Raw genomic sequence first — 15,158 nt, 5'->3', positions numbered from 1 at the left:
GGACACTCGGGTAAGATTCTCTATATGTCGTTTGGCTGTAGATAGAATTTGTGCTCTTAACAATCACCGGGTGTGACCATGAACACAGATTCTCATTAGGGTTTGTGATTTTTACAATTGTCCAATGCGCATGCTGAGTATTGCTTTTGAGAGATACCGATGGTAACAGTTTATCATTAGAGGACATTGATTGTGAATATTTATACCATGTAGGTTATTTTTGTCTTGGGGTAATCCTTTGGAAAGAAGTCGCATAATTAGTCCATGCATTCTATGTCGGACATACAATATTTTGATATACAAGACTACGACCACCACGATTGTTGGGAATGAACTAGAAATCACGGGTGCATTTGCCATGTTACAATGAAGTTCCCAGTATTTGTATACTCTCGTCGATTTCTTGTTAACTGGTCACTGCAAGTGCCTTAATAATTTATATATCAGTGAACTCAGTTAGCTTTCATAAGTTTTGATGGATGCCATAAAAATCCCCAGTTGAGTTCACTCACTAACTACTGTGAGCGTTTTTTGCATGACTCCTGTGCTTGTAACTGTTAATACCTTGCAGTGTGGTGAACAGAGAACGAACAGCTGTGTCAATGACGATCCAGCTTTGTTAAAATCAGTTCTTATCTGTGGCAAGTTCCAGCCAATGACATTTTAATGAAATTGAGAAGTGATGATGAATTTTAATATTCATCTTATTATAGATTGTCAAATTGTAAAACTGTAATATACATTATGAATATATTCAGTTTGGGGAATGTATGGGGATTGTATACACACCCTGCTACGTCTACTTACTCAGCTATTGATTTATCATTTATACATTCAGATCATGAATATATTCAGTTTGGGGAATGTATGGGGATTGTATATACACCCTGCTACGTCTACTTACTCAGCTATTGATTTATCATTTATACATTCAGATCATGAATATATTCAGTTTGGGGAATGTATGGGGATTGTATATACACCCTGCTACGTCTACTTACTCAGCTATTGATTTATCATTTATACATTCAGATTATGAATATATTCAGTTTGGGGAATGTATGGGGATTGTATATACACCCTGCTACGTCTACTTACTCAGCTATTGATTTATCATTTATACATTCAGATTATGAATATATTCAGTTTGGGGAATGTATGGGGATTGTATATACACCCTGCTACGTCTACTTACTCAGCTATTGATTTATCATTTATACATTCAGATTTTCTAATGAATATCAATGGTCCGTCCACGAAGTCCTCGGTGGAAGTGAACAATTTTCCATCATTATTAAACCCGTGACTCCTACAACAAGATTAAACTTACTGAGGCCAACTGGCCTTGTTAAAAATAATTACAATCGTAATTTAGCAAACGCTGGCGGAATCATGACCCCTCAAATTATAAAGAAAGTACAATGACAAGTCGCCTTTGTAAAACCATTAAAAAAACCATGGTCAACTATAGATAAACAGCGCACATGGAACTAATAATCTAATCACAAATATACATTGTAGTTTTTGAAAAAGCTCCGTTGACCATTTAGTCTGCTTAATCATTTGTAAAAATGCATTTTTGTTAAAAACCAACATAGAGTGCCCATTTTCTTCGCCTTGAAAAGCATATAACACGACATGGGAACACAGTGTTTTGAAACGTTTACAATTTATATACAAGCTTTTAATTTTTTAGACAATTTTAAGTGTGCGTGTGGTCAACCCTTTTAGGTCATTATAATGAGAATCAGGTTGTCCCACAGGGCAGTATCTTGTCGGTCATATTCTTTAGTATTACGATTAGTTTATCGAAGGTTTTAAACGATTCAAAGGATGGATCTTATTTTGTGGAGGATTTCTTTTTGTGGTAAACACATGCATATTGTTGAAAGGCAGCTACAATTATGTTTACATAAAATCCGTAAATGGTCATTTGAAAATGGTTTTAAGTTATCAAAAGCTTAGGTAACTTTTATGTCTAAAAAATAAGCCGCAGACGGACTCTCATTTAGTTTTGGACTCTGTTGTAACAGTTCCTTGGTATTATTTTTTACTATTTCTTGACCTTTCTACCACTCATAAATCACCTAAAGATTATATTCCGGAAGGCCCTTGATTTTTGTCGTTTCAAATTGAAAGCGGGATCAGAAAATCCTCCTCCAAATATACAGGGCGTTCATCCGGTAAAACTGTTTTATGGCGCCATCATACATGTATATGGTGGAGCATGTTAAAACAATTCAAACAAACTAGATTCTATTCACCATCAAGGTCTGGATATTTGCCCTGTAGCCTTTCCAACAAATATTGACAGTTTTATGTCGCTGATGAATCATCCATTAAACAATGTCGCATAAAATTTTCGTTGTAATATGGTCCTAAATAACATTTTACTACATCCAAATCCAGCATACGACTGCTTTTTTACCCCTCTTTAAAGAGACATGTACCATCAGAAACCGTCCCCTCTTCCACCGCTTTGAATATCAATAAAACCTGAAATGCCCGCTGCACAATTGACGTTAAAACATATCTCCCACCCTGCTTTTGGCGTTATATTTTAATTTTTATTTATAGACGGATCCAAGGATGGTAACGCACTTGCTAACGCCAAAGCCATTGGACCATGAACCATATCATGATTACAAAAGTTCAGTTTCTACAGCAGAATAAAAGGCAAGTTTAACAGTTCTTAAATATGTAAATACTCACTCTAAAGATACACAACATATAATAATCTTATATTTCCTTTCGTGCCCTCAGGCTTTTTAAAAATATGCCATGTCAACATCCATTAATTGAAATTGTTGAATTAAAAAATGAACTTGGTACTGGTCAATGCGGCATCGTATTTTGTTGGTTACCTTGCAAGTTTGGATAGGTTAGTAACACATGACTGATGCTAAATCAGCCAGCATTAAACAAATCTATGACGCCACTTCTAATCCCATACAGTGATTATCAACCTGTGATTAGATGTTACATTAGAAATATAAAAAAGTGGGACACCAAAAATACGTATAAATAGATCACATAAAATTTTAACCAAATATTGATTACACCTTCTTCGGTTGTCAGGAAGACGTGCCAAGAAGACCTTCAGGGTCAAGTGACTGTCATGAACACATGCAGAAGAGGGCCAAGACGACCTTTCGTGTAAGTGACTACCAGGAAGACATACCGAAGGCCCAAGGGATCACCAGGATGTTCCCCTTGACCTGGGACCCTCTATTCAGACATCCGGTGCAATGTCTGACAAGAAGACACCCTGCAGGCAGAAGAGTGCCAAGAACACCTCCGGAGGGAAAGGTTACCAAGAAGACATTCAGCGCCACTATATTGTCACCAAGGCACCCCAGAGGCAGCAGAAGGCCAAGAAGACCTCAAGAGGGAATGGTTGCCAAGACGGGATATTTGGTGGCAAGTGACTGTCACCAAGACACCTTTAAGGCAGAAGAGGGCCAAGAAGACTTCTTTTGGAAATTATTGCCAAGAAGACCTTTGGTGGCAAGAGACTGCGTACGGGAAGGCGTACGGGATCGCCAGGAGTCTCCCCATAATAGGAGATACTCTCTTATATAAAACCCTTAACATATTAATAATTATACGATTTCGTCTCTGTCATGAGCACGCGTTTATGAATCGCTATCAAATAATAATGAGACCAGGTGTTCACAAAAGGTAAGTGTATCCTGCCCCAACGCTGGCATCCATTACAAAGACATGCAAAGGCAAGTCATTTGTTCACCCGAAAACACGGGAACACATGGTACAAGTCAAAATTGGGAACTGCACCGGATACAATTTTTGTCAATGATGCGTCAACTGTGGAAATGTCCTCCACAAGCAGTTTTGAGAGTGTTTGATCACTCTGAATCTTTATGCTCTGTCAAGCTATTCGATTGCAAGTGACTTTCACGAAAAAACCCTAGATGCAGAAGACTGCCAAGACGACATTCAGTGGCAATTGACTGTCACGAAGACACATTGGGGGCAGAAGAATGCTAAGAAGACCGCTGGAGGCAATGGTTGCCAAGAAGATATTCAGTGGCAAGTGACTGTCACGAAGACACCCTGGAGGCAGAGAAGTGTCAAGAAGTCCACCGGTGGCAATGATTGCCAAGAAGATATTCAGTGGCAATTGACTGTCACGAAGACACCATTGGGGCAGAAGATTTTCCAAGAAGACTTCTCTTGGCAATGGTTGCCAAGAAGTCATTATATGGAAGGATCTGTTAAGACATTCCCGAGGTAAAAGGGATTGCCAGATACCCCCTTTGGCCAGTGGTATCCCCAGAAGACCTCAGAAGACCTCGATCCAAGCGTCGGGGAAGCTTCCAAGGCATGTTAGATTTAGTGACTTAACACTGCACTAACCTGCACTAACCTGCACTAACAACCAGCACGAAGGCGCATTATTTTATGAAAAGACATTTCCAAATTCTGTAGAGTTAGGTCCAAAACGAGGGTTTGTTTAATTGCACGAGGCAGTGTCGGCCTCATTTTCTCCGCCTGAAGCATACCCGACTAATGGATCACAAAGGTCACATCCTGGAGGCAGAATAATTCCAAGAAGATCTCTGGAGTCAAAAAATGCCAAGAAGATATTCAGTGGCCCTTCACTGCCACGAAGACACTCTGGAAGCATTAGAGTGCAAAAAGGCCACTGAAGGCAGTTATTTCCAAGAAGATATTGAGAGGCAATTGCATGTCATGAAGACACCCTGGAGGCAGAAGAATGCAGAAGAGTAAAGAGAAGACATCTGGAGGCAACAATTGCTAAAAAGATAGAAGAACATCTGGAGGCAATGGCTGTTGGGCAATCATTCCTATCAGAGGCACTTCTCTGTCACAAAGACACGTTGCATGCATAATAGTGCAAAGTCCACATCTCAAGGCAATAATAAAGACACGCTGGAGTGCCAAAAAGTCCTCTGGAGGCAATAATTGCCAAGAACATATTCAGTGGCAATTCTCTGCCATGAAAATACACCCTAGAGGCAGAAGTGCTAACAAGACGTCTAAAGGAAATGGCTAACAAGAGGATATTCAGTGACATTTCTCTGTCACGAAGACATCCTGGAGGCAGAATAACACCAAGAAGACATCTGGATGCAACAATTGCTGAGAACGTATTCTGTGGCAATTCTCTTACCCTGATGTCAAAAGAGTGCCAAAACGACATCTGAAGGCAACAATTGCTAAGAACATATTCAGCGGAAATTCCCTAACTGCACCCTGAATGCAGTAGAACCACAATAATTGCAATAATTGCACACAAAAAACATTCAGTGACACGAAGACATCCTGGAGGCAGAAGAACCCCGAGATGTCTCCAAGGGGTAATAATTGCCAAGAACATATCAGTGGCACTTCTCTGTCACGAAGGCCCGAACCAATCAAAAGCGTGCCAAGAAGACCTCTGGAGGCAATAATTGCTAAGAAGTTATTCTGTGGCATTTCTCTGTCACGAAGAGACCCTGAAGGCAGAAGTGTAACAGGAAGTGTATCACGAAGACGTCCTGGGGGCATAAGAATGCCAAGAAGACATCTGGATGCAACCATTGCTGAGAACATTTTCAGTGGCATTTCTCTGTCACGAAGACACCCTAAGGCAAAAGAGTGCCACAAAGACATCTGGGGGGCAATAATTGCCAAGAAGATATTCAGTGGCATTTCTCTGTCACGAAGAGACCCTGAAGGCAGAAGTGTAACGGAAAGTCCCCTGGAGGCAACCATTGCCAACTACATTTTCTATGACAATTTTCTGTCACGAAGACATCTTCAAGGGAGAACAACCCTAAGACGTTTTCAAGGGGCAATAAATACTAAAAAGATATTCAGTGGCACTTCTGTTACGAAGACAGCAGCTAATCATAAGAGAGTCAAGAAGAACTCTAAAGGCAATAATTGCCACGAAGATATTCAGTGGCAATTCTCCATCACGAAGACATCCTATTGACAAAAGAGTGCCACAAAGACATCTGGAGGCAATAAATGCCAAGAAGATATTCAGTGGTAATTCTCTGTCACGAAGACACCCTGAAGGCAGAAAAGTGACAGGAAGTACTGTGGAGCCAATAATTTCCTAGAACATATTCTGGAAGGCAGAAAAACACCGAGAAGTCCAATGGAGGCAATCATTGCCAACTACATATTCTGTGGCAATTCTCTGTCACGAAGACACCCTGAAGGCAGAATTGTGACCAGAAGTCACCTGATGGCAATAATTGCCAAGAACGAATTCAGTCGCAATTCTCTTTCATGAAGAGACCCTGAAGCCAAAAGAGTGCCACAAAGACATCTGGAGTCAATAATTGCCGAGAAGAGATTCTGTGGCTATTCTCTGTCACAAAGACAGCAACTATTCATAAGAGTGTCAAGAAGACATCTGAAGGCAATAATTGCCAAGAAGATATTCAGTCTCATTTCTCTGCCACGAAGACACCCTGAAGACAAAAATGTGTCACGAAGACATCTGGAGGCAAAAATTGCCAAGAAGAAATTCAGTCGTATTTCTCTGTCGCGAAGACATCCTGGAGGCAGAATAACGCCAAGAAGACATCTGGATGCAACAAATGCTGAGATTATTTACAGTGGCATTTCTCTGTCATGAAGACACCCTGAAGCCAAAAGAGGCAATAATTGCCAAGAAGATATTTAGTGGCATTTCTCTGTCACGAAGACACCCTGAAGGCGTAGTGGCAATTCTCTGTCACGACGACATCGTGGAGGCAGAATAAAGCCAAGAAGCATCTGGATACAACAATTGCTCAGAACATATTCATTGGCATTTCTCTGTCAGAAAGACACCCTGTAGCCAAAAGAGTGCCACAAGAAATCTGGAGGCAATGATTGCCAAGAAGAGATTCTGTGGCTATTCTCAGTCACGAAGACATCAACCCTAAGATGTTTTCAAGGGGCAATATTTACTAAGAAGATATTCAGTGGCACTTCTGTCACGAAGACAGCAACTATTCATAAGAGTGTCAAGAGGACCTCTCAGGGCAATAATTGCCAAGAAAATATTCAGTGGCATTTCTCTGTCACGAAGACACCCTGAAGGAAGAAGTGTGACAAGACGTCCCCTGGAGGCAATGATTGCCAAGAAGAGATTCTCTGGCTATTCTCAGTCACGAAGACATCCTCCAGGGAGAACAACCCTAAGAAGTTTTCAAGGGGCAATACTTACTAAGAAGATATTCAGTGGCCCTTCTGTCATGAAGACAGGAACTATTCATAAGAGTGACAAGAAGACCTCTAAAGGCAATAATTGCCAGGATATTCAGTGGCATTTCTCTGTAACGAAGACACCCTGAAGGAAGAAGTGTGACAAGGCGTCCCCTGGAGGCAATAATTGCCAAGAAGAGATTCTCTGGGAATTCTCTGTCACGAAGACAAAGAACGAATTCATTCGCAATTCTCTGTCACGAAGAGACCTTGAAGCCAAAAGAGTACCACAAAGACACCTGGAGGCAATAGTTGCTAAGAAGAGATTCTGTGGCAATTCCCTGTAACGAAGACACCCAAGAAGCAGAAGTCCCGTGGAGCCAATGATTGCAAAGAACATAATCTGTGGCCATTCTCTGTCATGAAGACTTCCTGGAGGCAGAATAACGCCAAGAACTTTTCAAGGGACAATAATTACTAAGAAGATGATAAGAGGCAATTCTCTGTCATGAAGACTCCCTGAAGTCAACAGTGTAACAAGAAGTCCACTGGAGGCATTAATTGACAAGAAGAGATTCAGTGGCAATTCTCTGTCACGAAGACATCCTGGAGGCAGAATTGTGACAAGAAGTCCCCTGAAGGCAATAATTGCCAAGAACGAATTCAGTGGCAATTCTCTGTCATGAAGAAATCCTAAAAGCAATAGACGCCAAGAAGTCCCGTGGAGCCAATACTTGCCTTGAGCATATTCTTTGATTCAGAAGAACGCCGAGAAGTCCAATGGAGGCAATCATTGCCAACTACATATTCTGTGACAATTCTCGGTCACGAAGACATCCTCCAGGCAGAATATAACGCCAAGATGTTTTCAAGGGGCAATAATTGCTTAGAAGATATTAAGAGGCAATTCTCTGTCACGAAGACTCCCTGAAGTCAACAGTGTAACAAGAAGTCCTGGAGGCAAACATTCCCTAGAAGATATTATGTGGCAATTCTCCATCACGAAAACATCCTGCAAACAAAATAGTGCCACGAAGACATCTGGAGGCAATAATTGTCAAGAAGATACTTAGTGGCATTTCTCTGCCACGAAGACACCCTGAAGGCAGAAATGTGACAAGAAGTCCCGTGGAGGCAATAACTGCCAGGAAGAGATCCAGGTGGCAGAATAACGTCAACAAGACATCTAGATGCAACAATTGCTGAGAACGTATTCAGTTGCATTTCTCAGTCGCGAAGAGACCCTGAAGACAAAAGTGTGCCATGAAGACAGCTGGAGGCAATAATTGCCAAGAAGATATTCAGTGGCATTTCTCTGTCATGAAGACACCATGAAGGCAGAAATGTAACAAGAAGTCCTGTGGACCCAATAATTGCCTAGAGCATATTCTGTTAGGCAGAAGATGGCCGAGAAGTACAATGGAGGCAACCATTGCCAACTACATATTCTATGACAATTCTCTGTCACGAAGACATCCTCCAGAGAGAATAACGCCACGATGTTTTCAAGGGGTAATTAGTACTAAGAAGATATTCAGTGGCACTTCTGTCACAAAGACAGCAACTAATCACCAAGAGTGTCAAGAAGACCTCTGAAGGCTATAATTCCCAAGAAGATATTCTGTGGCATTTGCCAGAACATATTTAGTGGCAATTCTCTGGCACGAAAACATCCTTGAGGAAGAAGAAAGCCAAACGTCCTAAGGAGGCATAAGTGCCAAGAACATAATCAGTGGCAATTCTCAGTCACGAAGCCATCATGGAGGAAGAAGAAAGCTGAGAAGTCCCCTGAGAGCAATATTTCACAAGATCATATTCAGTGGCAATTCTCTGTAACAAGGACATCCTGGAGGCAGAAGAGCGCCAAAAAGTCCACTGGAGGCAGTGTGTGCTAAACAGTCATTCTATTCAGTGGCAATTCTGTGTAACGAAGACCTCCAAGAAGTACAAATGGGCCAATATTTGACAGAACATATTCAGTGGCAATTGTCTGTCATGAAAACACCCTGGAGGAAGAAGAAAGCCAAACGTCCACAGGAGGCAATAAGTGCCAAAACATATTCAGTGGCAATTCTCTGTCACGAAGCCATCACGGAGGTTCACAAGAACATATTCAATAGCTCTTGACATCCCGGAGGTAGAAGAACGCCAAGAGGATTTTCAGTGGCATTTCTGTCAATAAGACACCTTGAAGCCAGAAGTGTACCAAGAAGACGTCTAGAGGCAATGATTCACAAGACGATATGCAGTGGATATTCAATGTCATGAAGGCATCCTGGAGCAATAAGAGTGTCAAGAAGACCTCTGCAAGCAACGGCTGCCAAGAGGACATTCAGTGGCAATTCTCTGTCACAAAGACACTCTGAATGCAGACGTGTGCCAACAAGACGTCTGGAGGCAATGACTGCCAAGAGGACATTCAATGGCAATTGACTTTCCAGAAAACGCCCTGGGAGCAGAAAAAGTGCCAAGAAGTCCACTTCAGGAAATGATTGCGTGCAATGCATAATGTGGAAAGATACTATCAAGAAGACACCCCAGAGGCACAAAGGTTCACTAGAAACCCCCCACGGTGAGTTGTTCCCAAAGAAGACCTCAGGAGACCTCGATCCAAGCGTCGGGTATGCTTCTAATGGGTGTTAGATTTATTGACTTAACACTGCACTAACCCCATTAACACCACTAACAACTAGCACATAGGTGCATTTTTTTATGAAAAGACACTTACAAATTCTGTAGAGTTAGGTCCAAAATCTGGGACTGTTTGGTTCTCTGTGGCAGTGTCGGCCTCTTTTTTTCCGCCTGAAGCATGCCCGACCAATAGATCACGACGGTCAAACCCTGAAGGCGGAAGTGTGCTAAAACGACCTCTGGAGGCAATGATCGCCAAGAAGAAATTCAGTGGCTTTTTTTTAACAGTCACGAAGACATCCTGAAGGCAGAAGAACACCAAGAAGTCCTCTTCCGGAAATAATTGCCAAGAACAGATTCAGTGTGAATTCTCTGTCACATAGACACCCTGAAGGCACAAGTGTACGAAAAAGACGTCTAGACGGAATGATTCACAAGAAAATATGCAGTAGATATTCACTGTTATGAAGGCATCCTGGAGACATAAGAGTGCCAAGAAGATCTCTGGAGGCAATGGCTGCCAAGAAGAAATTCTATTCAGTGGCAATTCTCCCCCACAAAGACACTCTAGATGCAGAAGTGAGTCAAAAACACCTCTGCAAGTCAATGACTGCCAAGAAAATATTCAGTGGCAATTGACTGTTACAGAGACATCCTGGAGGGATAAGAGTGTGAAGAAGACCTCAAGATGCAATTCTTGCTAAGAACATATTCTGTGGCAATTCTCTGTCACGAAGACACAGGGGAGGCAGAAGAACGCCATGATGTCCTATGGGGGCAACAATTGCCAAGACGATATTCTCTGTCACGAAGACATCCTGGATTCAGAAGTATGTATTGAGGACGTCAAGATACAGTGACTGCCAAGAGGATATTAATTGGCAATTCTGTAACGAAGACACCCTGAAGGCAGATGTGTGCCAAGAAGTCCTCAAGGGGCAAGAAGATACTCAGTGGCAATTGATGGTCACGAAGACATCCTGGAGGCAGACGAGCGCCATGAAGTCCCGTGGAGGCAGTAATTGCCAAGAACATATTCTGTGGCAATTCTCTGTCACAAAAACGCCCTGGGGGCAGACGAGTGCCAAGAATTCATCTGAAGGCAATAATTGACAAGGAGATATTCAGTGGCAATTGACTCTGTCATTAGGCGAGGGCAAGTTGGCAGTCCTAGCCAGCTAGATTCAAGTAGTACATACATCACTTCAATTTTTTATGATGTTTATGATGATGATGCATATCAATCTAGTTGTTTAAATAGTATCCTATTTACACAGAGGCAATGTCTCAGTTTCATTTCTGGCACTTTTAGGTCTAGACCTCGACTGAAAATAGGTACCATACCATGAAGCATTATCTCCCTTTAAAGGAAGACTAGGTCCGCTGTCTGTCCTCAAGTTTTAGTCAAGGTCCAGATGTTATAATCAGTGTCAGTGTCTCACTTCTAATACATAAACTAAGAGGCAAAAGAAAGCATAGGCTTTTATTTTTCCATTTTAATATTTAATAGACAATGAACTGGTTCACCAGAATCGTCCAACTACAGATAATAAAAAAACACATCGCTTAAACACAAAACAATATGTGAAATGTTGGACTTCCTCATTGATGACATACATATGTGTAAATTTGGGTGGAAAGACATTTAGGCAAGAAGGGGGCATCCCCATGAGCACCAGTTGTGCTCCCCTTCTTGGTGATGTTTCTTATGCATATAAATCGAAATTTCTGCTCGAATTGGCAAAATCAAAACACAGTAATTTGGCCAAAAAATAAATGAGACTAGTGAAACCGTCTCCTCTGTTCCACATTTAGATGTATGCAGAGTGACAAAAAACTTCTCCACCAGCCTGTTTGACATCACAAGAGGAATGACTCCAACTGTCCAATAGTCAGCTGCCCCTTTAGGGGGCGTGTTATAACAACACAGCTCATAATTCTTGAGATCTGGACCCACTTGCACAAGCGCTAAGATGATCGTAACTACCATACTTAAACATAGGCTTACAATAGTCTTAGCGCTAAGATCGCTTTGTGCAAGTGGGCACTGGTCTGGGTACTGTAGCATGTGGAGTACTCAGCATATGGTTTTGGTTGTGTTTGGGCTATTGATTCTCAACCCTTTTGTAACACTATTCCGTCCTGGGCCCAACGTGTACAAAAATCAGTTTGGTAACGTATCTCCATCGCCCATCATCCATAATCTTAGTAATTACAAATTCCTCAAGCAGTTGTGAGTGCAAAATGTTAAGTTGACCCGCACCGATGTTTTCAGTTTTATCTGGGTCCACTCGGCTTATTCTGTTACCTACACACTGCATCGATACGACGCATTGCATTTAAGGAGCCGTGTCGTTGATGGAAGAGAAGTAAAATTTAATGTAAATCAAGTTTAGCATTTGCTAAGCAGACTTACCTCCCTTCTGGACGAAGGACATAATTTTAATTTGTTGTATGGGATTAGCTCCCTTTGATTGAGGACACATGCTATGTGTGACGTTATGAACGATACCCTGTGCGGAGTTAGAGAAGGGAGTTAACTCTTATAGAAACACGCTTGCCGCCCTTTGACCATGAACACAACTTCGAGAAATGTTTTCTACGCTAAATCCATTTTAGAAGAATATTCAAACGTGCACGTAACTGAACCAGCTTTGCAAAGCTTCCAATCCCATTTAAGTGTCGAAGTTCTTGGCTTTAGATCCTGGGTTCAGGGGCATTAGGTTGAGAGTGGAACCCCCCTAAATTCCGGTATTTCCCGAGTGAGACCAACATAGTGTCGTGTCGTAAACACAGCGGTAAAAACTAACATTTTTAGACTACTAGTCCTTATAATGATAACATATTGCCGTACTTCGAACCTACTAGGGACGTGTTACGACGTGGTGCAGTCGAACATAAATTTTAGTACGTGTGCACACCGACCGGGTCGACTTCTCTTTGGAGGCATGATGTGTACAGCTCGGAGCCCAGGGTGCCGTTGTACAAAGCGATCTTAGCGCTAAGGTGATCGTAACTCCCATACCTTAACACAGACTTACGACAGTCGTAGCGCTAAGGTTGTTTTGTACAACGGCACCCTGAACTTGAATGAAGACTGACTACAACGCCCTCGGTATCCATAGAAGTCGTGCCAGGACGCGAATACACACGCACTTGGGACGAGATGAGGACGTACTGCGAACTAGTTGGTCGGGTTAAGAATTAGTTAGAACTGGCGTGGACATATTGTGAACGGGGTAGAACGAGGTTGAACTGGTTAAGAACGGTTGGTTTGGTTGGTAGGTTTATTGTTTAACGCCGCACTCAGCAATATTCCAGCTATATGACGGCGGTCTGTAAATAATCGGGTAATCCAGTGATTAATATCATGAGCATCGATCCACGTACGCAATTGGGATCGATGGCATGCATCAACCAAGTCAGCGACCTTGACCACCCGATCCCGTTAGTCGCCTTTTACGACAAGCATAGTCGCCTTTTACGGCAAGCATGGGTTGCTGAAGACCTATTCTACCCCGAATCTTCACGGGTCCGGTTCAGAACGACTACGGACGTGCTTGAACTGCTTCGAAACGTTGTTCGGATGAGGTGAACGGGCACTTTTACACGATCTGAACTGGATACAAACGATCTACAGACTGGCTAAAAACGAGATAGTAAAATTCAGGACTGCTAATGAACGAACTAGCATAGTACTTAGTTTACGCCAAACTACGCGTTCTTCCGAACGGGGTAGAACGGGATATAGAACTACTTTGGTGTGATGGTAGCATACAGGACTAGTGCCAATTTCTAACGCTGTACACATAGTATAACATAAACACTCATATAATATCCTCTATTCATTTATGAAGTCTGACGTCCCTACAAGCCAACCGACTTTATGTTGTTTTGTTTTTTCCCTAACATGCAACTAGTCAATCAGATTGCTGTATTTTATTACGGGTATTTAACAAAACTTCGTAAACTTCACAAAGTTTACGCCAGTTATATGGGACGTTTGTCTTTTTGTTAAACTGACAAGTCGCGTGTCCAATATCATAGCGCGTGACTTCAGTCACGACAGTTACAAAGCGATATGGCCGGGAATCAGGTCACTTAACATCAGTGATAACCTATATGTATGGACATAGTCTGGGTGTACGACACCATTTCGAGAGTGATACCAGTTAAGGCCACAAAACATCATTATTTGTTTTCTGTTATCCCCCGTTCACTCATCTATTAACCACCTGTAATGAACACCATCACGGTTTCCGAAACCCATGTCATCTTTTCTGGCCTCTAAACTAAGAAATTGGTCTTCTGTATCTTCACTTTCGGTTTTACTCCGTATGAATGAATCAGTGAGCGCTGTTTTGAACATTATTTTAGTTTAATCACTGCATGTCAGTTTCAGGAGGAAAGTTACAAATGTTACAAATGGCAGCAGTCCGAGCTCGACGTTATTAACACATATTGTTGCAGTTGTTTCGAAGTAAATAACTGAAAGGCTATATAAGTATTTAAAAAGAACTTCTTTATTATGACGAACACAACATAAATTCTCTTCCTGATGTATATCACTTCTAAATGTCATCCAAAGACTATATATTTCAAAGACTATATATTTATAGTATTGCTTTCCGCTGCATCAACAATTTTGAAAGGAATACTAATTAACTTGTGTTATTTCGTATTTTTTGAGTGGATGGTGGTTGACTCAGCAATATTAGAGCTATAGTAAAGGCGACAGTATAATTTTAAATGAGATAACTTTTGTTTCTGGGACTGGAATTAAGGATTGTTTTTGACTCCATTTGGATTTTGTAACTTATATTTTGTAGAAATAAGACTTAATGTCTGTCCACTGTTGGTCGTGTCGGCCTAAACTGGTACGTGCTCGATTGATTACAGAACTCCGTTATATACAGTTTGATGGGGTAGCCTCGTGGTTAGGGACCAGTTCAAACGTTCGATGTCGGATAAAAAAAATCTATTCCTTCAGTATTCCATAAGTCGCCTCTTACGACAAGCATATAGTTCTCCCTTTCAAGTACGACAGGCATGGCCGGGTTGCCGAAGTCCTTTTCTAACCCGGATCTTAACAGGTCCCCTACTTGTGTACATGTATGCAATGTGTGAATCAATTGAGTCCCCCGCTGTGGTATTGCTGGAATATATCTAAAAGCGGCGTAAAAGTATACTCTCTCACTATACAGCTTGAATATTGCTGACTACGGCTTAATCATTTGCGCTCTGTCAAATCAACATTCGCTCAACTATAAATTAAGATATTGTATTACAATTAGTGATATTTGAAATTTAATGGATTCCAATTTTAGTTTAATAACAAAAGAAAGAGATATTCTTAT

This window comes from Haliotis cracherodii, unplaced genomic scaffold (assembly GCF_022045235.1).
Source record: "Haliotis cracherodii isolate W230 unplaced genomic scaffold, xgHalCrac1.p SCAF_1, whole genome shotgun sequence".
Lineage (NCBI taxonomy): Eukaryota > Metazoa > Mollusca > Gastropoda > Lepetellida > Haliotidae > Haliotis > Haliotis cracherodii.
Note: the sequence above shows the minus strand (reverse complement) of the source record.